The following is a 25,047-nucleotide window of genomic DNA, read 5'->3' on the forward strand; positions in this document are numbered from 1 at the left end:
CTTCCTGTGTTTGTTCCTATGGGCACCCCTCTCCCTTCTCTCCCCCTTGCCACCCTCCTCCCTCTCTCCCCACTCCTCGCCTGGGCTACCCCTTCCCCCATACCTCAATTCCTAGTACCACCTCCTCTGTCATTGGCGTCTTTACTCTCCCCTCTCCCTCCCCCAACCCCTTCTAACCCACTTGGCAGGTCCCCAGACTCGCACACGTTACGTGGACATTCACGTGCTGGAGATCATTGCGTTTAGTTTGTCCTTTGCATGTATAATCAGGCAGTAGTTGATCCATAACATCCATATCATCCTTCGTTTGGTTAAAACAATTTCACAATCTCAGGCTTCAGATTTGAATACTATTCACCTACAGATTTGTCATGATGCATGGGGTGTAGGAAGACTACACATTTGTTTTCCTTTGGTGAAAAACCAACCATCTTCATTACTTTTGTAAATGCAAATAGATTTGAATGTACTGCTCTGCTCCTATTTGGCATCATCTCTTTTGGAATTTCTCTTTTATTCATCATTATTGTTCCCACAACCATTAGGTTCTTACACAACACATGTTCTGCCAATGGTACACTTGTAAAATAATTATCTACAGTAACATTTCTGGCTGCACCAGCAATATATTGCCTGCAAGGGTGTTCTCTATGGTAAGGCCCACATTTTTCTGGGGTGGCTCACCTGGTGCTCTTCCCGTGTACACAGGCCTGTCAGTGACATAACCAGCTTAGCTTTGCACATCCTGAATATTTTCATTTCATACTTTCCAGGCCTGTTTGGCATTTATCGCACAAACCCATAACAGGCCCCTAACTGGAACTAGCTGTTCATCCACAGTTACATTACTTTTAGGTATCATTATTTTCTTGCACTGCCAGTAAATATTTTCTGTTTGTCATAGGATACAAGATCAAGCTTATCAGTTTGTAACCGAGCCGCTTTGTTCTTTTGTTACTGATTCTAAAGAATCTTCTTATTGCCTGAAACCGACTCACAGACATTGTACCTCTACTTAACGGATTGCAATACCTTCCCTGAAAAAGTTCCTTGATTGGAACATCCCAAACCTTATCCTCTCCAATATGAAGTAAAATCATCCAAAGGCGAACATTTCGTCTCTAGCTACATCATTCCAGTTTATTTTTCTTGGTGCAAAAACTCTTCTTGCTTCTAAGTTTGTGCATATCACAATTTCATCCGCAATGGCTAGCAATCCCAAGCATCTTTGGGGGTGTTAGTGATTATGCCCCTTGCTGGTCCTGGAATAAATTTCGCCAAATTGTGTGCAAGTATTTCATTCGGCACTGAGGGGCACTTACTCCATTGCATACCATTTGGAGCAAGATAAATGTTAGCATTTTTCTGTTTATTTCTCCAGAGGCATTATTACCTACATCATAATCATCATAATCATCATCATCATCATCATCATCATCATCATCACTATCATCACTACTAGTCTGTCCACTCAGAGAGCTGCATGCCGCTGCCTGAGGACCAACTTCATGATTTTCATGTGAAGCTATACTTTATCTAAAAGGAAATCATCATTATCAGCTCCCCATTGAGTAACAACTGATTCAACATTTGGTCTTGATAAGTGTATGTTATCTCCTTTCCTGCTCCTTTTTAGATTCTGTCATTATATCTGAAAAAATAATGTGAAGAAATAACCTCTCTTCTTCTGTCAACTGAAGGAGTGTAACAGTTGTTCATTAAAAGTGACACGTTTCTTCCTCGTTCGTATCGAATATCAAACACACCACTGCTGAGCAGCAAACTCCCACAACATTACTGTATTGCTTCACATACTCGTAATAACTCACTACAGTATTTCGCTCTGTTACACAACACAGGAATATGCTATCTGTTGTGAGTTGTAACAATTGTATTTTGTGCCATGACAACAATGTTTAGGTGTACCAATAGCGCATTCTCTGAATTCCGACAAAATGTAGTCGATTACATCCCAATCTAATTTGATAACACTACAACATGATCCATAGGTTTCATCGGGCCCATGTTATGTAAGTATGTGTATAAAGACGAAAATGTAAGTGTCACTTGAAACCAATCTTGATTTCTAAGGGTACCTTTACCGTGTTACTGAAAACTGCTAGGGAGCATATCTGATAAGCTGGGCCACAATTTTAAATCTTTCAAATAGTAATTAAAAGTTAAAACTGTCTGCAGTTCTGGTGAACCCAAGGTACGCATACCAGGGTCTAACGGTTCAGAGTTAATGGGAACTTCCTTGTACCAAGTTTTGTGGTTACACTTTTACCAACATGTAACTGCATACTCGGGCCAGTATTCACCACAACAGAACATGAAGGTGTAAGCGTATCTGTCGTTTCTATTAGAGCAAAACTAATTACACTATCTGACTTTATACTATGCCACTCTTTGGGCAGCTTGATCCCCTCCAAGCACTAAAGAAAAACATTCACGTCTACAAAATGTCTTTCCTGTTCATACTGGGCACAAGTTGCTACATTGGCTGCAATAGCTAGTTCAAAGTTTCTGTTTTCCATCGCTTCCATTGAACAAGATGCTGACGAGAGGTACTTCAGACAGACGGAATCGATGGTACAGTTACTGGTTTAAGACGAGGTTTCAGAAGAGGCACAGAACATTTCTTTACTGTGGATCTGTCGAAATATTCACCAAGTCTCAGAATGAGGTCCTCAGTGAAATGGAGTCCGCAGACTTTGAAATAATGACAAAAACTTTTTTTTATCAGCTGCATATGATGATGCCCAAGGGCAAGGTTCCCATTAATACTAACGCACACATGCGATTAGTGTCAGTTACTTTCAGAACAAATCAATCAATACTGACTCGGTATTTTGAGTTATAAAGCTGTATAAGTAAATTACTGTCTGCTAGTGATTCAGTACTGTATACAGTGAACGTGCTGTGCCGTAGATTGGCATCATGTCAACTGAAATTTCGTTGTTCCTGAACAACTGAACATCATGCTAACACGAATACACAGCAAGCTGGTCATCCTCTCTATATTAAAGCACACATACTGTGACACAATCTAAGTGAATTTTGTAACGTCTCTTAGCAAAACACATATTATATGTGGTAAAAATAGGGAGAAAAGAATAATGGAACTGGATGATTGTAATTGTGCGGACAACGATTGTGTGAACTTTATGTAATAAAAAGAAAGCATTATATGTCGTGTTTTGTTCTTGTATAGAATTATGTACTGATTTTTTTTTAAGAAAATATCTGTGTCGGCGAGTACTGGAACCGCCACAGACGATACTTATTAAGTATCAAACAAAGATGAGAATATGTGACAAGTATAAATAGTAGGGACCGAATGTTAATTTCTCTGTCGTCTTCTTGGGGTTACGTGAGTAGGAAGAGCCTGTGACGTTATATTGTAAGCTTGCATAGCATTCTTTTGTCAAGATTAAGAGACGTACGCCATTACGTACTCATTGTAAAGGTGTGTAATAATTTAATCTGTTTAAATGGTTTGATTACCGTTACGTAATGAAGACTTGCATTATGATTTGTAATAAGCTTGCCTGGTATTTTATCCCATCCTTTTAAGTCATTTTCAGTTATTTAAATATTAGTCGTGGTACAGAGCTGCGCTACGAACGAACGAGCCGCTACCGCGGCGCATTCAAACTGCATTAAATGAAACCAATCATACCGCAGAGAAGCGGACAGGTAATAATAGTAAACTAAAATTATTTGTTTCAGCTTTCGCAATTGCAGAGCAGAGCAGCAGATTTTATGATGCGTTTCACAGGTTGACGTGGGCTGCTGATGATATATTATTAAGGGTGCAAAAATATAATTTGCCTTCATAACATAAAAGAAATGTTGCTGTGCGTTGTTCTGGCCTGGCAAACCTTATAGTAAAAATATCTTTTTCTATGATAATAGTCTCATCTTCTCGTGTTAGTCGTGGTACTTATTGGTGTTTTGCTGTTACCAAAAATGCAGTGCAAAATTTTAATGTTGAACAATCATTGCGTACTGTAATATCAGTACTGATAACGAAATAATTTTCATTAACCTTTTCAATAACTGTAATGTAAGGAAGATATGTTGAACTTTATGGCGAGTCACAGTAACGAAAAAATGTTACTTTAATAGAAAGCCAGATCCAGAATAATAAGAACATAATATATTTTGTTTTGTTGAACATTAATTATCCAAAGAAAGTCACAGCACAACATCACTAAAAGGTATTTCGGGGCTCTTTTCGTAGCAACATATTTTATCTCATATATTAGTTGTTACGCGAGCAATAATAAAACAAAGCAAAGAGAGCTGGCGAAAACTTGTAAGATGCTGAGCTTACCTTCTAATTCTGAATAACCTGGAAATATTCAAGATGTATTGCAGTCGGCTATACAGTTCCTATTTAGCTCTGTCCGTTTAGGACAAGAAAACACCACTACTTGTGGCACATTTTCATAATTTCCTCTGCAACAAGGCACACAACACATATACGAGCTGTGTAAATAAAACAAAGTAAGTAATGAATGCAACTGTGAGAACTTCAGTTGATTAAGACATGTTCCTGCATAATGTTAGGAATCGAAATCAGTTACGGCTGGTGCTGCCATCGAACGGCGCGCCACGCAACTGCCCCCTGCTGCAAGCCCTCGCCACAAGATGGCAGCACGGTGGCCTCACGTTTGTCGTGAGCGATCGTTACTCGACGTGCAGTTTGTAGCGTAGAGTTCGCCGTATTCAGGTAACGCCACCTAGAAACAAAGCCTCACAGCGTGCGACATAACGTCATACAGTATCGGCACTTTGGCAGGCCTTGCAACACGGACTGTCCAATTAACTGGATGCACCACTACCTTCTGCGTCTTGCAAAATCTAGTAGTAGAAGTAGCTTTATTCATCCATAGATCTCTTTTTACAGGGATATAGGATATGTCAAAGTATTTACAAATTTAGATCAATTTAAAATAAGTTAGTTAGAGACTGACACACACAGTGGTTACGGTTACTACAAGCCACACCACAGGTTGGGAAACGGGGCCAAATTTCAAGTAATTTACTGTCGAGATTTTCACAAATGTTTTATTCGTATCTTACAGGAACTAGCAGTACAGCAATAAACAGCCTTTTAAGCATGCCGCTAACGGCAAGCAAGTAATTTATAGCAATACAACAATTTAAAAAAAAATAGAAAACACAGAATTTACCAGTACGGCAATAAACTACCTTTTAAAACACGCCGCTAACGCCAATCAAAGTAATTCTACTACCAACAGACACAAACACACCGCCACCTACTTTATTTAATCTTCATTTCCTGAATACAGTTTGCACCTCTGTAAACATTTTGGCAGAATTTATCTCCGGCTTTAGCCAGCTTTCTGTTCCTATAATTGTTTCAGCAAACCTCTATGAAGTGCATGGTAGAGGGTACTTGTTACGGTAACAAGGTTTGAGATTTTTTCCTGTTCCATTCGTGAACGCAGTGCGTTAAGGGCGAGTGCTGAGACATCTCCGTGCTGTGGCCGGCCTGACTCTGCCTTCAGCCTCCTTACGGCATCGACGACTAGTGGCTGGAGAGCGCCTCTGGACTCCTCGCTTCACGGAAAATGTAGTGGATTATGGCTCAAAAAATGGATTTTTCAAATATATTATTTTCGTGATTTCACAGTTTAATCTAAGTTGTGTGTGAATTCATCACGATAGCAGCTTGAAAAATGCCTTTAAATTGTTAAACTTGTTAAGTCTGCACTGGCGGCCACTCCCGCATTTTCTGAGATTTGGAAAACTGCTTGTTTCAGCGGAATTCTTTTCATTATGAAGACTATTTTCTTTCGATATTTTTGGCTGACATCTATATCTCTGGCTGACATCTACATCTTTGCCTGAAAGCTTTCTTGCATGTGGTTTATTTATGTTTCGACTATACTAACATATATTAGTAGGTGGAGGGTTGAAATTGTAAACCTTTAGGTGGAAGTTAAGATTTATGCACAACGGTGGTGGAAAAACTGTGTATGGGAGACGGAGATTTAATGGAAATCGGTTTAACAACAAAAAAGAGGAAGCAACTCGAAATGAAGAACATAAGCTCTCAGCTTCAGCTTCGGAACTTGGGACAGGAGAATTGTACAGGTGCGTGAACGATGTTGATGTGGATTCCACTGGATTCAGACTTATTGATTTAGAGCTTCTATGCCAGGCTATAAAGATTCCGTGTTCGTGTGTTTGCTGTAAAAATACGCAATGCATGATTGTTTCTGAGGAAAAAATAGTGGGAATAGCTTGTGACTTTAAATTAATTTGTAATTCGTGTGGCTATGAGTTTTCATTTTCCTCCTACAAGAAAACTGACACTGGTACCTATGAAAGCAATTTTAGGTTAGCATATGCTCTGAGATGCCTTGGACAGGGCAGGGAAGGGGGTAATTTGTTGTGTAGTTTTCTGAACATGCCTCCACCTTGTGGAAGGCGCAAAAATTAAATAAAGAAATGTTTGATGCTGTACACGATACTGCCAAAGTTCCTATGAAGAAAGTAGTGACGCACTGTTGGAAACAACCCAAAGAGATCCTAATGTAGATATTCATGACAGTGAATCTCGTATGAATGTTAATGACCAGGGTGTGTTTGTAGATGGGACCTGGATGCACGTATCTCAATGGCGTTGCATCTGTTCTTGGTATTGACTCAGGTACAGTTTTAGTTGTAGAAAATACGTCTAAATACTGCCACCAGTGTGCAACAAATAAAATATCCAACAATGAAAGTAGGGGCAAGAAAAGCATGCAGTAGCATGCTCTAAAAGTTATAGTGTCTCAAGTGGGGGCATGGAGGCTGCTGCAGTTGTGAGGATGTTTCCAGATCTGAGGACCAGTATGGTGTTAGATATAGTCCGTGAGACGAGTGATTGGTACTGACAGTACCGGCGGGCAGACGGCGCTGTTGCCGAACGTGGCTCGCAGCACGCGGCACCCTGTCTGCTGCACGCATTCTCTAGCAGCAGAAATAAAAGCGAGAAAAAATACAAGTCGTATTGGTACGCGTGAATTTATTTAAAGTTGATGCTCGAAATATATTAACTTGAAAACTGATAAGAGCTATTTAGTACAAGTATCTAAGATGCTGAAACATAATAAAGTTATTTGTTAAACTTCACAACTGAAATGAAAACTATTTTCGCAAGTTGTTGAACATCAGCAGTTTTGGTTTCCATTGTTAAGGGGAGTTGGAATGCCCTATCTCGCCAATGTTAAATTTGCTAACTTTGTGTACCTTTTTCTTTGGAACTATTATCTTCAGAACTTTGAAATTCTGGCAGAGGTTTTCAGCATATATTGTGAGCCCACTGAACTAGAACCAATGTTTTCTTTTTGTTGGTATAGTATTTATGAATTTTTTACCATTAAGCCATTTTTTATTGGAAAAAGTATAACATAAACTTCCCTAGTTCAGAGAATAAGCCAGTTCTTGTCATGATTCTAGTTCAGTGGCCTCTTTGAACTGTTTTGCAGCATTTCTGAAAATTTGAATGTTGTTGGTTGAGTGGTTTATGAGATAAAGGTACATGTAACACTAAAAATGTCAAATGCCAGAAAATGCGATTAAAGTAATTTATTATGAAAATTCACAAATACCTTTTATTCTATTATCAAAAGTGTCCAGCAGAGTAATCAGGGTCATCTTCTAGTTCTTCTTCTTCACCTAGAAGCTTTCTTCTCCTTGCTGCCCTTGCTTTTTTTGTATTAAATTCAGCTGCATACTGAGCCTTCCTTACTCGCACGCTGTCCAGAAGCTGAAGACCTCTGATGGTGTTGATACCAGGAGCAATGCCGAGCCTTGCCATGACCTTTAGCCTACCCATATGACCATCATTGAATGAAATAACAGCATCACTGACTCCCCATTTCAATGTTTTTATCCCAACAAATACATTCTTAGGTACACGAGTCCAAATGAGGTTGTTGAACGACTCGTTTTGATTCTGGGTACAACCATGAAGACATTTTCGCAGAAGATCAGGATGCCCCAAGTCTCTATATATTGGTTTCATTACTTCCATAACAGCCAATGGAATATAATTTTTATGGTGATAAGGATCCCCAGTAGCTTGAGATTTTCTATAATTGCACCATGACTGAGGACCATCTGGACAAGCAAAATGTTGAGGATTATCATCAGTTGATGATCGATGTAAATATGTGGCCCATACAGCTTGTCTCATTTCCTGCAAATTATTTGCATTATTTCTTATTGCCATACCATAGTATTGTTGTAATTCATTTATAATTTTATCTGACAGGCGACCTCTAATGGTTTTACCATCTGACAAAATTTTGTCCTTCAGATTCTGTTTCAGTTTCCTTAGACGAGTGCCCATTCGTTTCTGAACATGACCGACACATTCTAGTTTAGTTATTGTCTTATTGACATATGGCATGGATTCTGTAACACTTTTGTATGCCTTGGAGTCCCCATCTCCAAGGAATTTTGTGTAAAATACTCCCCGTTCTTTTTCTGATCTGCTAAACATTTTCACAGCAGCGGCAGCCTCCATGCCTCCACTCGTACCTTCATAATTCTTGCTACATATGTGAGCTGCTTCTATCTTACCAGATGCACAATGGTAACAATGTTTAGTGAGCACTTCATAGTCCAAAACTTTACCGCTGTCCACACTAGTAACAGTAGCAACAGCATTTGTGGATGTGTGACCCCTTTTCTGCCAGGTTCCATCAAAAGCAACAGGGATATCTGGGTTTCCTTCATTTATATATTTTGCTTCACTGGCAGCAGCTTTCATTGATAAATCTGCTACAGACTGAACAGCATCTCCTATCACTTCAGTGTAATTGTCAATTTTAGCAGGTGGAGGTGGAAGATTCATTATGGCACAAAATGTTTGAGCAGCAGTATGTCCTTTACCAATTGCTCTCATTGCATACATTAGCCTGATATTACTCTCAAACAAATTGCTACTGCATGTTTTAGAGCTCCAAAAACAGGTCTCATTTTCACAACTGGCACAAACTATAGCAATTTTGCAGGAAAGTCCTATAGATTTTGTTATGTTCATATCAAAAGAACCTCCACAAAGATTACAACACAAACATTTCTTCATAAACTCAGTAAAAACAGGAAAGTCGACTAAAACATATTGTTCATTAGAAGCTTCATCTGTAATTTCACTTGCACAGTTTGATAACTTCTTTTTTGATGCACTGGTGGGCGTGTCTCCTTCACACATCTCAGCTGTACAAACGTCAGAACTTTCACCAGCATCAACAGGTGCTGAAGCAGAATCACTTGAACAAACGTTATTTGTAAATCTATTACCGCGAAACTTTCGCTTTTTAAATAATGATGCACTCCTAGGCATCGTAGAAACTACGCACTCACCACTGAAAGTCAAAACAAGACAGATAACAAACTCCAAATGAGCGACAAACTAAACTCGAGGCTCAAAACAAACACTCACAGATCAAAAACTGAACAATAAACACAGCTAGTCGTAAAAACAATGGTACCTATGGAAGGATCAAAGATTCTACAACTGAAGAGTGAAATCCACAGCCTTCTATATGTAATGTTTTCGGAAATGCGAAGATTTAAATGTGTACAAATCACAAGATGGGTAACTTTGCTGGGCGCACATGTAATTTTGAAAAATTAAATAAAAATACTTCCAATTGGAATTTCTTAACAAATTTTGCACCATTTTAAGCAGAAAATTTCAAATTAAGTTATAAGGTTAAAAACTGAAAATGTGAATTTTTTCCATTTTCCGGCATTCCAACTCCCCTTAAGTATTAGCATTATTAATTTGTTCTACTACAAGCTACAGAATAATTGGTCAGTGTATTAAGAGCTATAATCTGAAGAAAGTACTCACAATATGATGATCTGGTTGTAGACCGATAGCAAACTCCCTCCTTACATTCCTGAATGCGTTGTAGTTACTGTAATGGAAAAACACCACTCACATCACTGTCGGAATCTGATTTGACATTGTCTTCCTCAGCACTACTCGAACTATCACTGCTCTCTCAAAGATGTACAGGGTGATTCAAAAAGAATACCACAACTTTAGGAATTTAAAACTCTGCAACGACAAAAGGCAGAGCTAAGCACTATCTGTCGGCGAATTAAGGGAGCTATAAAGTTTCATTTAGTTGTACATTTGTTCGCTTGAGGAGCTGTTGACTAGGCGTCAGCGTCAGTTGATGCTAAGATGGCGACCGCTCAACAGAAAGCTTTTTGTGTTATTGAGTACGGCAGAAGTGAATCGACGACAGTTGTTCAGTGTGCATTTCGAACGAAGTATGGTGTTAAACCTCCTGATAGGTGATGTATTAAACGTTGGTATAAACAGTTTACAGAGAATGGGTGTTTGTGCAATGGGAAAAGTTCTGGACGGCCGAGAACGAGTGATGAAAATGTAGCATGCATCCAGCAAGCATTTCTTCGCAGCCCAGGAAAATCGACTCGCAGAGCTAGCAGAGAGCTGCAAATTCCACAATCAACTGTATGGAGAGTCCTACGAAAAAGGTTAGTTTTCAAACCTTATCATCTGAAATTGGTTCAAGCATTGTCTGCAGCTGATAAGATTAAAAGAATCGATTTCTGTGATTTTATCCTTGCTCAAATGGAAACAGATGAATCTTTCGTTTCAAAGATTGTGTTTAGTGATGAAGCAACTTTCTACACTAACGGGAAAGTCAACCGTCACAATGTCTGTATATGGGGCACTAAGAATCTGCGGGATACAACTCAGTATGAACGTGACTCGCCTAAGGTGAACGTTTTCTGTGCCATTTCAGCCAATAAAGTTTTTGGTCCCTTTTTCTTCGAAGGTGCTACTGTAACTGGACTACAGTATCTGGAGATGTTAGAGAACTGGCTGTTCCCTCAGCTTGAACAAGAAGCACAACAATTCATATTTCAGCAGGATGGAGCGCCACCACATTGGCACTTATCTGTCTCTAACTACCTGAACGTCAACTACCCGAGGCGATGGATCGGCCGCCAGGCAGCCCATGACAGAGCACTTCATCACTGGCCTCCAAGAAGCCCTGATCTTACCCCCTGCGATTTTTCTTATGGGGTATGTTAAGGATATGGTGTTTCGGGCACCTCTCCCAGCCACCATTGATGATTTGAAATGAGAAATAACAGCAGCTATCCAAACTGTTACGGCTGATATGCTACAGAGAGTGTGGAACGAGTTGGAGTATCGGGTTGATATTACTCGAGTGTCTGGAGGGGGCCATATTGAACATCTCTGAGCTTGTTTTCGAGTGAAAAAAAGCCTTTTTAAATACTCTTTGTAATTATGTATAACAGAAGGTTATATTATGTTTCTTTCATTAAATACACATTTTTAAAGTTGTGGTATTCTTTTTGAATCACCCTGTATAATTAAATTTTCGATGCATTCTTCCACAACCCCTTCGGTTTTGGCCGCCTCTCTGATGGCACTTGCAGTGCTGTTTACAATTTTAGCCCACGTCTCGCTTGTCACTTTATTGATAGCTGCTGGAAGGAGAGTTTCCACTTCAGAGATCGTGAATTTTTTATTGTTTGCAGCAATGTAATTTTTTATCTGCGCCCACACTCCTTCAATTGCATTGAAGTGACAGTGGTATGGAGGAAGCCGAACGATTTCATGCCCGTGCCTTTTAGCAATGTCGTCAATTAAATATGTTGGAAATTGGGGTTTTTTTTGTGCCACAATTTCGAGCAGTTCCGCCTTCCTTAAATCTTCTCTGAAATCTACTTTTCGCCGTTTCAACCACTGAATGATATCGTCTTTTTTGTTGCCAAGGTTGGTGCCTTATCGTGAACAACGGAATGATAAGGCGCATTGTCCATAACAATCACTGATGGACTTGTCAGATTCGTCATAAGCGATGTCTCGAACCATTCTTGAAATACTGCACTGTTCATTTCTTCATGGTAATCTCCCGTCTTTTTTGACCGAAACATTTTCAAGCAGTTTGGCACAAAACCTTTCGATGTTCCTGCATGTAAGACAATAATACGCCCTCCTTTGCCAACAGGCACTGCCATTGTCCCCTCGGGCGTTCCATCATTCCAGCCTCTACGTAAAGAATGGCTGGCATTGACCCAAGTTTCATCTAACCACACTATACTTTCGAATTCCACACCCATGATCCCGTGCGGAAATCTGCACCACCATGTAACTACATCTGTCTTTTCCATTAATATTTTGCGTCCGTTAAACAGTGAATAGCTGAAGCCTATGTCTTTCAACACTGTACGCAATGAAAATTTGCTCCCTTTAAAAAGATCGTCTTTCTGAAGCGACACCAGTAATTTAGATAGAGTGGGATGTTCCCTTCTCTTATAATAGCTCTATATATGACGACGAATAGCGTCTTTCTGAAAATCGTCCAAAGCTGTCACCTGCTTATTTCTTGGTCGCTTCATTCCTGGTGTGTGCAGCTTCGTTGTGCCACTCTCGTCACAATCTACACTATACTGTTCTTTCCCTATCTTTACAACAGTGTTCTTACTTATTTTCAATGCTGCTGCAGTTCTCTTCACAATCTGAACAACAGGAATTAAGGGCCCACCTTTGTCCTTTTCTTTCTCAGAGTAATCCCTCACAGAGCACACGAATTCACGGGCCTGGGTGTGTAGCACACTTTTCTTCCTCCGTTTCACTTCTTGTGTTGGGCTGGTACTACCCGCCGCACTAGACATTGTTTACAACGAAACATAAACAAAGAAACACTAAAAACAACAAAAACGAAATAAACTGCGAATTCAACTTCAGACAAACGACGAACGACCGCACCGCCAGCACGCGTGACACTGGTAAGTTTCATAAGCGCGCGCGACCGGGTTTCAGAGCGGCAACGTGGCCCTTGCTACCCGCTCAAAGTCAGGCCGTAAATGGCTGCCTGCCTGCAGTCGCTAGGCAACGGAAAGACGCTACCGAGCTGTCAATACCAAAGACTCGTCTCCCAGACTATAAATACCTTCCTGATGGGGACTCCTCTTCGCTCAAAGCTGTAACAGATATAAAGCGGTATCGATATACTACAGTGATATGGTTCTTGTGTGTATTCATTTCTGTGAGACTGTCATAATCTTTGACTTACTTGTAACCCTTTCGGCGTGAATGCGCACAGAGCAGTCCTTGTTTCACTTTGCAGAAGTTAATTTGTTATTTGGCTTTGTAAAAGTACAGTCAAGTCTTGTGTCGGGTGAAAGTGGTAATTAAATATATGAAGATTGATACAAAAGTGTTTTCTTGATGATGTGACAATTAAGAAGAAGAATATGTGAACTTACAAGAAGTCTAATAAAAATGTGGATCGTGAACACCAAGTCAAAAATTATTTCTGCCATACCATTGTTCTGATCTGGGGTTGTTTGATCATTAAGAATTTCCTGAAAAACGTATTTTTTAGGTCTTCAAATATTGCTAAAATACAGATCTGAACCTTCTAGCAGTCAAAGTGGAATCAACAAGATGAGCCACAACAAATTCGACGAAATCTACATGGGAATCCATTCAAGATAAGTGCCAAAATTAATAACTTTTTTACAGCGGCTTCATTATTTTCATTATGACGATACCATCCACAGTCAATAACTTTGTTGTTGCCTGATAAAGCAAACATATGCTGCGTGAGCAACATTATTAATCTGATTTATAACCTACTTTGCAAGTGGTGGTATTGTTAGAAGGTGTTAATACTACTTAGATAACCAACACGTACTGCTGTGAGCAAAGGACCGGCTACCGCTCTGCCATCTCTTGGCGACGCCCCGCAACATCTGCGTGGGGCGCCGTCCGCCGACCAGTAGCAACAGACAGCTGGCAATCGCATTTATTTCCAATTTTGACGTCTTGTCGGATAGTATCTGATGTAACGCTAATCTCAACAACTCTATATACTTTGTTCTGTAATGACGTTGATGTAAATGAACAAAGATTCACAATACTTCTTCCAAGAATGTTTAATACTCGTTCTCACGGTTTGTGGTAAATGCTATGAAGTACAACGGCCCCTGGCATTCCCCAACATCATCAGGTTCCTCACCATTGTCCTTCAAAACGTCCATCCCTTTCAGCGCCCCCACACCTTACAACAGATCTCCCTCGCCGCCCGTTCCATATTCCACCTTAAAATGTACGCCACCTTTTCCAATAACCAGGCCCATTTCACCTTCTCCCGCCTTGACACCCTCGTATAAGTCCTTATCATGGCGCGACAGCATCGTATCCTTTTCAACAATATCCGCTCCCTTCCCGCCAACAAGAACCTCTTCCTGCACACCCTTGCTACCCACCGTGTGGATGCCTTCCTCCTCAATGAAACCTTCCTCCAACCCCACCACTCCATCCACACCTCCCCCTATCTCCTCCACCGCTCCGATAATCCCCTCCCAGTTGCGCGTGGCGGAGTTGCCATTGGCCACCACCGCCAGATCCCCGTTCGGCTCCAGCCTCTCCTTCCCGACCCCACCGAACACCTGATCCTTAGTCTCTTCTTCCCCGGCCTTACCATTACCTGTGCCACCATCTATGTCCGCCCCAACGCCCCTCTTCCTTTCGACTTCCTCTCCCACATCGACCGTACCTTCTCCTCCTATGTGATCGCCGCCGACCTCAACATCCATAGTCGCTCCGCTGCCCAGTTACGGCGGTGGCATCGGTTCCTCTCCTCCCTTCAAGGCGACCTCATCCCCATCCCCCAGCACACTCGTCCCGAATCCAACTCCACTCCCGATGTTATCCTCTCCTCCCCCAACCTCCTTGGTCGCATTACGGTGGATGTCCTGGAGCCTATTGGTAGCGACCATCTCCCTGTCCTCCTCACCGTTTCAGACGGCCGTCGCCCCCGCCCCGACCCTCGTCATGACCCTCCCCCTAAGTACATCCATGACTATTCCCGTGCCAACTGGAATGCCTACCGGGATACCCTCTCCACTCAGGTCGATAGCCACCCTCTCGCCTACCGCCGTCCCGATGATGTCACCCATGCCGCCTCCTTTCTCCAGCAGACCTTGTCTGAGGCCGTGGAGGCCCACGTCCCTACTGTTGCCGTCCACCCCCACCGTCCTACCCTACCACCACAGGCCATCCTCCTCCTCCGTGAATCCCGTCGTCTCTACCGTGCCTTCCTCCGCACACGTGACCCGGACACACTACGACGCCACCGGCAACTACAGCGACACATTCGAAATTTGCTCGCGGCCAAGAAACGCCGGGACTGGCGACAGACATGCACCCGTTTAACTGCTACCCTCCCTATAAACTCGTCCAAGTTCTGGACCGCTTTCCGTCGCCTTACCGGAACTAAACCCTCCCCCTACTATCCTCTTCTCCACGATGATCACCCCTTCCCTGACGCCCTTAGTAAGGCCAATCACTTTGCCTCCTACCTGTCCGATGTGTTTTCCATCCCTGATGATCCCCAGTTCGATTACTCCCTCTTCCCAGATATCCGCGATCGAACTGACACCTCTATCCCTCCCCTCGCTCCTGGTTTCCAGTACTTGGACAACATTCCACACACGGACCTTAATGCCCCCATCACCACACAGGATCTCATCAATACACTCCGCACCAAACGTAACACCGCTCCTGGTCACGATCGTGTCACCTACCGTCACCTTCGTGAAGCTCCTGTGTCTTTTCTCTCCACCCTGGCCAGGCTCTACAATGTAGTCCTGTCCACCGGTTACTACCCCGACCTGTGGAAAACCTCCCGCATCCTCATGTTCCTCAAACCTGGCAAACCGCCGTCCGCCGTCTCCTCCTACCGTCCCATCAGCCTTACCTCGGTCTTCAGCAAGGTCCTGGAATCTATCCTCACCCGCCGCATCCACCAGCATCTCCGCCAGCACCGCCTCCTCCCCGTTACCCAGTGTGGCTTTCGGCCGTCCTTCTCTTCCGACGATCTTCTCCTTCACCTCACTCATCTCCTTTCCGAACAGCTCAATTCCCGTCGCTCCGCAATCTTCCTCTCTCTTGACCTCGAACGCGCATATGACCGCGTATGGCATTCCGGTCTCCTCTTCAAGCTCCAAACCTTCGCCCTTCCCATTAACTACGTTCGTCTGATCGGTTCCTTTCTCTCCCGCCGTCCTTCCTATGTCACCATCCATAACACCGATTCCTACACCTTTTTCCCCTCCGCCGGTGTGCCCCAAGGCTCCGTCCTCTCCCCCCTTCTGTACTTGTTGTACACGGCGGACATGCCGCCGCCGTCACCCCCCGTCCACCTTCTCCAGTTTGCCGATGACACCGCCTTCCTCGCCCTTGCCCCCACCCTGCGACGCTCCCAACACCTTCTCCAATCCCATCTTGACCGGTTCACCGCTTGGTGCAACCAGTGGTTGCTCAAGGTCAATCCTTCCAAAACCCAGGCGATCATTGTAGGCAAAACCACTCCCTCCTTCCGCCTCCTTGATTTCTATCTCACCGTTTATGGCCGTCCCATCGCTCTCACCCCCACCCTTAAGTACCTTGGCGTCACCCTCGACCGTCGCCTCTCCTGGACTCCCCATCTCCAGACAATCCAAGCCAAGGCACGTTCCCGACTCCGTCTCCTCAAGCTCCTTTCCGGCCGAACGTGGGGTCTGGACCCCTCCACCATCCTCCACACCTATAAGTCCCTCATCCGCCCTATCCTCTGTTACGCCCATCCCGCCTGGATCTCCGCCCCCCCTTCCTTTTATAAATCCCTCCAAATCCTTGAACGCCATGCTCTCCGCCTTGCCTATCGCATCCGTCTCCCTTCCCCCACGCGGATCCTGTATGACCTTATCCCCTTCCCCCACCTCCTCCTCTTCCTCGAAAGGATACGAATCCTATACACCTCCCGTAAACTCGATCCTCCTCACCCGCTCGTCTCCCCGATCCTCTCCCACCCCCGCCCGCTGCCGCGCCTGTACTCCCACGTCCCACCTGGTCTCCATCTCTCCACCCTCCTTACCCTCTCCCAAGGTGGTTTCCGCCAGCTCCCTCTCCCTGATGATGTCCTCGTCCCCTCCATCTACCCCTCCTATCAACTTTGACCCTGCCCCCCCCTCCCTCCTGGTGTCCTTTCCCTTCGGCACCCTCCCTCCTTTCTCTTCCCTTCCCTTCTCTTTCCTTTTCCCCCATCCCCTCCCTCCCCGCTCTTCTTCCGGGCTTCCCCTCCCCCTTCCTCTCTCCCCCCTCTTTCCCCTGCCCGTGGCGTCCCTGCTCTCCCCTCTCGCTTTCCCACTCCCCCTCCTCCTCCTCCTCCTCCCCCTCCTCTCTTGGCAGGTCCCCGGACTCGCACACGCCTCGTGAACTTTCGCGCGCCGGAGATCATCGCCCTCGTTTTAGTGTCTGTGCCGTCGTGTCTGTGCCTCAGTGTTTTTCGCCGTCCACGCTCCTTCGTTCACGTGTGTCATCTACCTCGTCAGTGTTTGTGCCCAGTGCCGACGGTTTTTCTTGTTTGTTTCATCAAGTGTGAACGGCTTCATGTTTTTTAACTATTGTATCTCCTGTTTTTTAAACCGCCATTCTGTTACTTGTCTGTCTCCCTTTCTTTTTTATTGTACTGCTTATGGCTGAAGAGCGGAGTACACTGTTCCGCTGCCAGCCCACCTTGTATGGGGTGTCCAAATTACAATAAAGAAAAAAAAAAAAAAAAAGGCATTCCTCAAACAACATCTCTACTGCGACTTCACGACAAGTAGAAATTTTTGGCAGGCACAGATCGAGTTATAATCTGTGCCTCGCATTGTATGTGAATGATGGTATCAATATTTGACAGATTGTGACTTTATGAAATATGTTACAAGATATTCTTCATTAAAGCTGCAGCAGAGAATGTTCGGTATTGGAATTTAACTTGATGAACGAAGAACTTCGGCCCATTAAAATAATGTTCATTTGAGAGCGATGCTGGAACCATACAATTCTGGACAGCCAGGCCTGCAGAAGACAGCAGGGGGCTCAACCCACACCCTCTGATGCACAGGACTCACGGCGCAACTGAGGTCATTGCCGCTAGGTCGCTGCTGAAAACCAGCATCAGTGGAAGAGCGTTTACTTCTTTCCCGAAAGTGTAACGACTTTGTTCTCGACTATCAATCGGAGTGCCATTTACGAAGAAATGGTGCCGCTCTTTATCATTTAAAAAGAAACTGTGCCGTTGCCGTATGCTAAGGTGCAAAATGCATGTTAAGCTAGTTACAATACACTGTGACTTCCTTCTATTCTGCTGAAGGTCATATGCAAAATTTTACTACTTGCCAAGAAAAACGTTGCGACAGAAACAGACACCTCAGCATATAAATTACATTAACAGACTTACTGTGACAGTGATATCTAACTACAAAAATGCGATTTACTGGGACATAAATGACTCAGTCACACAGAGAAAGTAAAATTATGTTCTACTATAATTTCAAAAAAACAGCTTCAAATATTTAACGAAAATTGCGAAAAGAGATTATAATAGACATACAAATAATAGTAAATAAAATAAAACAATAAAAATAGATAATTGAAATATAATAGAAAAAATATAAAATAAAAATATCTGCACTCGATATTGCCATATTGATATAAATATATCGATATATCGGCGTTCAATTTGAATCATTGAAACTCGATATATTTTGGAAAAGATATCGATATTGTAGGAACAGCTCTAGATTTTATGGCCGCGCTCCCTTACCGTTTGACAGCTAGAGCGATACTAGCGCCCTGAGAGGTGAGAAAGCAATCATATGCGTCTTAAGGATAATGTTTGTTTTTACTTATTTTGTACTTAATTCAGGAAACAGTTGTTACATTTTTTAGTTTCATGCATTAGGAAGTTATCAGGAGACGTGAAGTATCATTAAATATATGTGAAAACAGCCGAACCACATTGGTTCAGTGATGTAAGTTATAACTCATTCATTAAGAAATTCTTTCGAATACGTGTATTTGCAGCGTACTCCGCTGAAAGAAAGAGAATGTAAAGACGTATGTCATGCATGAGTAGCATATATTTCTGTTGTTATTGCCGTGGGCATTTTCCAAGACACTTAAGAAATTTTATGGAGTCTAGTGATTTGCCCTTTCTAACACATCACTCGACTTCCTAATACACAAGTATTTTTGTTACTGTAATTACTTTTGCTTCAAAAGTGCACGTGGTGAAGATTCTTGCCGTTCACGGCCCAGGTTTAGCAAATAATTCTTGAAATGAATTTTTCCGTGTCGAGAAACAGTTTTATTACTTTTGACGATTTACTATTACGTCTGCGTGGTTTTCCCTTAAGATACAGTTGTGGGGGCTTATTTGCTACTTTAAATAATGTAGGAATTACTTTCCATGTAAGTCTCATACGTTCCAGATTTACTGATGTGGCTGGAAGCGTAGCGAATAAAACTCTGGTTTGTTGGGTAGATATAAGGCGTATCTCTGCAGAAGGTCGGGTCTTCGGGAGTTTACTAGCACTTTCTTGTTACTGGAGAATCGTAAATAAAATGCCCTGTAATGTAGCGCTTCATACCGCCGAGGGTGTTTACAACAGAAACTCCCAATGGCAGCCCCATCAGATTTGGTGGCTCAGTGGATAGCCCGTCTAAAAATGAACACAGATCAAGCATGGAAACAGGAAGAAAGTGTTCTGAACTACGAAAAAAAATAAATACAAACAGTGAACGGTGTCGTGGTTAAGTGTTCATGGTGTTGGACTATCAAGTAAATGGCTCATGTTCAGAACTCCCTCATGCCATTTACTTTTGTTTTCTTTTTTCACCACATTATGAACTGTACGTCCCGTCAATGTTTGTTCTCTTTCTGTTGGCTAAGCAGTTGTCATGCTATACGTCGGTTACAGAATATGAGTCATGTGGGAAGAATACGTTACCGTCGCGAGTGTACGTGATGAATAGTGGGAGCAGTTGAGATGCCACACACACGCCTCACAGAAATGGAAACAAATAAACGGGCGTAAACTATATTACAACAAGAGTATTCAAGAGTCAAAACTTCCAACATGACACGCAACTTAAAAAACCGTTAAAAACAAAAAGAATGGTTCAAATGGCTCTGAGCACTATGGGACTAAACATCTATGGTCATCAGTCCCCTAGAACTTAGAACTACTTAAACCTAACTAACCTACGGACATCACACAACACCCAGCCATCACGAGGCAGAGAAAATCCCTGACCCCGCCGGGAATCGAACCCGGCAACCCGGGCGTGGGAAGCGAGAACGCTACCGCACGACCACGAGATGCGGGCCGTTAAAAACATATGTTTTGCAAGAGCACAGTGAAACTGTGTGACAACTGTTGCGTTCATTTGTTGCAGCTTATGTGACAAATTATTATATTTTCAGCATTTCCTTGCAAGTGAATTTCTTTGCAAGTGATCACATTCATACGAACATATATACTGGACAAGGAGGCATATCTCACTCACTCATCAGGCGTACAAATTAGGTGCGTCGGTAAGAGGTTCTTACCACATGACACACGTACTGCCACTAATGGCGTGTATGACACACCAGACTTGTTTTCCGATGGAGGGTTCGGTTGACTTGTCACCTTGCCCTCAAACGACTGCGGTTCTCATTCGAAAGCCAATTCATTTCCTCTTGTAATAGAGTAGTTGTGCGGAATCAACTGTCCCTTTCTTGCACCCTGTTGTTGCAAACGGACCTTACACCACGACACGGACACAAATTTGAATATAGCGAACAGCGAAAACAAAAAAAGGAGTTATCAAGAGGTAGGTTTGAACGCGACTCGATTCACAGAGGGCAGTTAACCCTCTCCCCAAACACGCTGAGCTACCATGCCTGCTCTTAACTACAACTCCGTTACTACACAGCAAGCGCCAAACAAACTGTGATAGGCATGGGTAGCCAAATACAGAGACATTTAAACAGACAGAATACGGCGCTGCTGTTGGCAACGCCTATGTGAGACAAGCGTCTGGCGCAGTTGTTACATCGGTTACTGCTGCTACAAAGGCTGGTTCTCAAGATTTAAGGGAGTCTGGGATACAGAATCTCCGAGGTAGCGAAGAGGTGGGGCTTTACCTGTACGATCATCTCACGAGTGTACCGTGAATATCAGTAATCTGGTAAAACATCAAATCTCCGACATCGCTGTTGTAGGAAAAAGATCCTGCGTGCAGGAGACCAACGAGGAGTGAAGAGAATCGTTCAACGTGATCGAAGTGCAACCCTTTCGCAAATTGCTGCAGATTTCAGTACTGGGCAATCAACAAGGGTCAGCGTGTGAACCATTCAACGGAACATAATCGATACAGGCTTTCGAAGACGAAGGCCCACTCGTATTCCCTTGATGACTGCAGGACACAAAGCTTTACGCCTCGCCTGGGCCCGTCAATACCGACATTGGATTGCTGATGACTGGAAACATGTTGCCTGGTCGGACGAGTCTCTTTTCAAATTGTATCTAGCAGATGGGCGTGTACGGGTGTGGAGACAACATCTTCAAACCATGGACCCTGCATGTCAGCAGTGGAGCGTTCAAGCTAGTGGGGGCTCTGTAATGGTGTGGGACGTGTGCAGCTGGAGTGATATAGGATCCCTGATACTTCTAGATACGACTCTGACGGGTGACACGTACGTAGGCATCCTGTCTGATCACCTGCATCCATCCATTTCCATTGTGCATTCCGACGGATTTCGGCAATTTCAGCAGCACAATGCGACATTCCACACGTCCAGAATTGCTACAGAGTGGGTCCAGGAACACTCTTCTGAGTTGAAACACTTCCGCTGGCCACCAAACTCCCCAGATGTGAACATTATTTTGCATATCTGGGATGCCTTGCAGCGTGCTGTTCAGAAGTTCTCCAGCCCCTCGTGCTCTTAAGGTTTTATGGAGAGCCCTGCAGGATTCTTGGTGTCAGTTCCCTCCAGCACTACTTCGGACCTTAGTCGAGTCCATGTTACGTCGTGTTGCGGCACTTCTGCGTGCACGCGGGGGCCCTACACGATATTAGGCAGGTGCACCAGTTTCTTTGGCTCTTCAGTGTAGTTACAAGTAGTTTGAGCATTCATTGTCTCTAAATTAATGGTTCATTTATTAAGGGGATCAATATAAATTAATCGACTGTTATGCGAATGTAATCTTCATGTAAATATACTGTAAATGATCGGGATTTCAGTTTTGAAAGAAAAAAAAAAGTTTTCACAAGTTGAAGACGATGAAAAGAGTGTACATGAAATCCATTTCTCGAAAGATAGCGCTGTAGCTTGCAGTGAGCTACGTAGATTGAGCTCACTAGTATGTTGTCACTGTCATTTATCTGTCTTGATTGTCGGTGGAAAGGAATAGAAGTTCTAATGAGATTATAAAATGTTTTGCAAGCCTGGTCTGCGTCTAAATCTGGGAGGAATCTTCTAGACGTGAACGTAATGATCTCGCCATGTAAAGTCCACCTACTCTACATGTGGCTTCTTCTGCTTTGTCACAGTGCCTGGCATGTTGCGAGTCTTAAGGGAGGAAAGGAGGTCGTAAGTACATTGCGCTTTCTTGAAGTTCGATTGTCAACGTAACAGTTTAGTCTTACGTATCCAAAACACTTGAAACGTACATTTATAAACGTAAAATTCACGTTTAAGTTCGTGGAAATGAGACGAATATATAGTGCAATACTGCCATTTCGCACGAAGTTACTCAAGATTTACAAATTATAATATTAAGAAATCAAGTCGTTTCTCGATGGAGTAACTGATTATGTCTAAATCTGTCGAGAATTAGCGTAGTTTTGCGATTTTCATTAGAGAATAAGTTTTTTTTTATTCTTACCATTGTCGTGGTCTCACTACAAGCATAGTCTAATACAATCGCGACATCCATTAGTGTGGAAATTTTTACCGTCTTGACAGTTGGTGCGACAGTAGCGCCCCAAGCGACGAGAAAGCAACCGTTAAGGTTAAGTAGGTTTTTTTTAATTGTTTTTGTAGTTAATTAGCGACATAGTTGTTACATTTTTGCGTTCGAATCATTAGTAAGTTATCGAGAGGCGTAAATGACCTTGAAACAGATATAGAAACAGTCGAATTTTCCTGGTTCAATGACATAAGCTAGAACTTAATAATGAAATAATACTGTCGAATATGTGTATCATCGTAGCTTACTCTGCTGAAAACAAGAGATATAAAACATATATTTCATGCATGAGAAGAATGTATTTGTTTTGTTGTATGTTTTAATTACATCACACGCTTTCTTTGACACCTAACAATCTTGTAAGTAGCCGAGTGTTTCGCATAGACTTACTCGTCACTCGGCTTTCTAATATATAAATATTTTTGTACATTAATCGCTTTTCCTTCAAAATCGAATGTGTTGAAGATTCTTGCTGTTTGTGAATCAGACGCAGCGTCAATTGTGGAGTTGGTTCTTCTGTGTTGGGAAACAGTTTCATAGCGTTTATTCTTTTACTGTCACTTCAGTCTGGTTTTTCCTTCCTACATTTGTGGCAGTTTATCTGCTACTTTAATGTAGATATTGCTAAACGTTTCCTATATTCCACATTCGCTGATTTGATTGGAAGTGTAGTGAAGAAAACTTCATGTTTTTTAGTAGATATATACCTACATATACATGGATACTCTGCAAATCACACTGAAGTGCGTGGCAGAGAGTTCGTCGAACCTCCTTCACAGTAATTCTCTATTACTCCAATCTCGAAAAGCGCGCGAAAAAAACGACATCTATATCTTTGCGTGCAAGCTCTGATTTCTCGCATTATAATGATCGTTTCTTCCAACGTAGGTCGGCGTCAACAAAGTATTTTCGCATTTAGAGGAGAAAGCTAGCGATTGAAATTTCATGAAAGTATTCCTCTGCAACCGAAAACGCCTTTCTGCAAATGGTCAGGTCTCCTGCTGTTTACTAGCGATTTTTTGTTCTTAAAGAACACAACATTCTCTAGTAATTATCTGTAGGATACAAGAAAATCGTAAATAAGCTGTTCCATAACTTTACTTTTTACATTACGTTTTACATAGGCATTTTAGATTTGTCGCTTTTTTCGCCTTCGCTAGTACTAGTATCCTATTTTTCAATTGATACTAGTGCCATCGAAGGTGAAAAAACCGATAAACGTTAAATTCGTGTATATATATCAATCAACATAGGGCACTACTGAAGAACGGGATACAACCTGTCGGCTTTCATCAGTGACGTCAGAATTTGCCAGAGATGTTTTATGAAAGACATTTAACAGCAAAGACGAGTGTTGCAAACAGAGAAATGCTGGATAGAGAAAACAGATAGTAAACATATATCACGTCTATTAATATTTAGAAGGTAATATTAAGTGCATCGCTTGTTCAGTCCTAGTACTTCCATAAAAAATGAAAGAAAAAGAGGTGTAGAAGTAACGTTAGTGTGGAATACTTCAGTTGACATATTTACCATTTGTATCAGAATCTTCAGTCGATCTGTGTAGGTTAACTGCAGTACAGGAAACAAATGTCGATTTTTTCGTTTTCAGTACCATTAGTAACTCATTTTTTGGTAGACCTATGTAGGTCAATTGAAATATGGGACACAAATTTTACTGGTGTTGCTCCTTTCGCCTCCGCTACTACTAGCATTCTATTCTTACGTAAATACTATTACTAGCGAAAGTGAAAAAACCTACATACATAATATTTGCACTCCATACTTCAGTTGACCTATGTAGATCAACTGAAGAATAGGATTCTAGCGGTAGCTAAGGCCAAAAATAGGGACATAAATAACATTTGTATGCTGTTCTTTAGTTGAGCTATGTAGATAAATGCTACCAATGTTACATATGTCGCTTTTTTCGTCTAGCTAGCACCAGTATACCGTACTTCAATTGAACTATATACGTCAACTGAAGTACGGGATACTAATTTTTTGTATGTCGGTCTTTTCGCCTGCAGTGGGGCTAATATAGATGCGAAAAAATCGTTGTGATACTAGTACTAGGAGAGGGAAAAAGAGCGACAACTGTAAAATTTGTAGTCCACACTGCAGCTGACGAACCCATACTTAACCCTTTCACTGCGCATTTAC

The sequence above is a fragment of the Schistocerca piceifrons genome, chromosome 11 (assembly GCF_021461385.2).
Source record: "Schistocerca piceifrons isolate TAMUIC-IGC-003096 chromosome 11, iqSchPice1.1, whole genome shotgun sequence".
In the NCBI taxonomy this organism is placed as follows: Eukaryota; Metazoa; Arthropoda; class Insecta; order Orthoptera; family Acrididae; genus Schistocerca; species Schistocerca piceifrons.